Raw genomic sequence first — 2,538 nt, 5'->3', positions numbered from 1 at the left:
ATTGAACATTTTTTGACAATTTGAGTACAGCTCTGAATGTAGTATTAAATCCTCTTCTGGCTCGGCAGACTGCAAAACTGCACGCTCTGTCTACACATCAAATCCTAGGTCTGGAGGGGAATTCAGACTTGACCTAGTTCAGCACATCCAGAAAGCACTGCATTTGTGCTCTCTCATAGCACATGGCATTTCAAACTACCCTAAATGACATCCATCCAAGAAGATTAATGATATTATTAAAGACTTTCACATGAAGGTTAAAATTAAGCTTGGCTTCCATTTCTTATAAATTCATACAGTGTTTTCTTCTAGTTCAGGATCACTAGCCAACCCCAATGGCTGGATGGACCAGCAGGTTTAATCACACCTCTGTGTCTAAGGAGGAAACTAAATACCATAAATTACGTTAACAATTTAGTTCTAAATTCTTTGTGTCAGATTTATGTGTCAGGTTTGAGATTGGTCAATTTTTTAAACCATCAGAGATCCAGTGTTGAAAAAGTCCCAGAGAAAAGCTACTCTGAAGAACTCTCAGAGAATCAACTCAATTCTGGCAACCCTTTTATAGAGATTTCGGGATGACCAGAAACTACACTGGCACAATACTTAAAGCTTTGGCTTAACATGAATTTAAATTATAATAACATTACATTATACTATTTTTATAAGAATTCCATAAGAAAAAAAATTATATTGTCAAAGGAGGGGAAAATTGCTTTACTCAAATTCCCAGTGATTGAATACCATATATTCAGTGACACAATGAAGATTTACTCAAAACCGTTGGGCCTTCTATCCTCACGGTTTCTATTATTATTTAGAATTGTTTTTCAGCTCTACATTGACAAAGAAAAAATAGACTGCTTTAAAATATTAGATATATGGCATTTTAAAGTTCTTTTAAAATAAATTCACGTTGATTTCAAAGTTACTTTAGATTTTTAAAATGTACTCAAATTGCAGGATTCTTCAAAATTAGCATCTAAGATTTGTTCATTTCATTTGTGATTAAGTAGTTTCTTCATCTCTCTACTTATTTTTTTATGATTTTCCCCATCTTAGAAGAAGCTATTGCTCTGTTCTGTATCTCCTTGGAAAGCTTTAATTAAAAAAAAAATGGGGGGCGTAATTAAGTTTATTTATTTATTTAATGGAGGTACTGGGGATTGAACCCAGGACCTCATGCATGCCAAGCATGTGCTCTACCACTGAGCTACACCCTCCCTTTGGAAGCCATTTAAACTGAGTAGTGGAGACTTCTGGTCTCCTTCTCGCCAGTTCCCCTCTGTTTCTGGGACACAGGATGGATTTTATCTCCCTAAACCATGGCAGTTAGGTGGGACAGTGCAACAACACTAACGGGCAGAACAGAAGTCGCTGAGATCTGGGAGTTTTCTCTTATTACAGCATAACCTGATCTACCTTAATATAACTAGACAAGATGAAACAAAACTCAGGAGAAAATCTAACTTCCTTGAGAACCTTACTGAGACAAACACAGATTTTGTTGTTTCAGAAAAAAATCACATCAGTTTCCACAACAATGGATGTTGGTTCCAGGCACTGCACAAGATACCCGGGGTACAAAGGTCCTGAGGGTACCACTCCTTGCCGTCAGATTTCTATAAAAGTACTTCCTAGGATGATGTTGTGCCATTCAAATTTGGGGAAATTTACTGAAAACTCTTTTTCTTACCAAAAAGTTTGTTAACCCAAAAATGGCACACCCACCCCCCACCATACACACATTGTGTGTACACGTTATATATACGTCATTATGCATCCAGTCCGCAGAATGTGATAAATATAAGTGTATTTGTACATCTGAAGGGGTCGGGGGAGAGAGAGAAAGATACAAGTTTCCACATCCTTCGGCTGGCCTTTCACTAAATTCCAAAATCCAGACAGAATAAATGTGTAATCAGTGTGGTTGCGGTCTACCTGACACTGTCTTGCACAGAACAAAATAATGGCTCCCAGATAATACGAAAATCACATAATTCATTTCCAGCCAGTCTGTAACTGGTCATCTTCTTTTTGTTTTCTTTCTTTTGCGGAATGGGTCGAAGGTGTCTGAAATGAGTGAGTACAATAGGAAAAAAAAATTTTTTTTCTAGTGTATTGTCTACACCTAGCTGCAGTTCTTTGTATTAAATCAAAGGCATATTTTATTGAGTTACCATTAATGCCAAAGAACCACTGTTCAGTTGCCTAGCTGTGTCACGGCTGGGCCTTTGCTTGCCTCTGGCCCAGCTCTGCCCCCGGGTGCCGACGTTCCCTTTTGGTACTGCGCCTGCGTGAAAACACTGATCTACGGAAAAGAAATTTATGGAAAACCTGGACTTAGCATTTCTTCATTTAGTTGAATAATCTAGTTTTTGAAATTTTTAATAAAAAGAGACTACTATTAACATATCTATCCTACTTTTCATGACTAAGGTTTTTCTTTTTTTTTAATCTGTGTTTCATCCTTAGAATACCTCCTTCGACTGGCTAGTGGTGCTCTTGTGTCACGTGTTAGGAAAGAACCACCAAATA

At 37.4% G+C, this 2,538-nt stretch overlaps 1 non-coding gene across 1 annotated transcript; it reads right to left on the bottom strand.

Annotated features, from left to right (window-relative positions):
• Positions 1-1,151: 1,151 nt before the first annotated feature.
• On the bottom strand, positions 1,152-1,223 carry TRNAA-GGC. Its single transcript has one exon. It is a non-coding gene; the product is annotated as a tRNA-Ala (tRNA).
• Between the last annotated feature and the right edge of the window lie 1,315 nt (positions 1,224-2,538).

The sequence above is a fragment of the Camelus ferus genome, chromosome 34 (assembly GCF_009834535.1).
Source record: "Camelus ferus isolate YT-003-E chromosome 34, BCGSAC_Cfer_1.0, whole genome shotgun sequence".
Lineage (NCBI taxonomy): Eukaryota > Metazoa > Chordata > Mammalia > Artiodactyla > Camelidae > Camelus > Camelus ferus.
The sequence above is the reverse complement of the archived record's forward strand: the minus strand, read 5'-3'. Positions and strand labels throughout refer to the sequence as shown.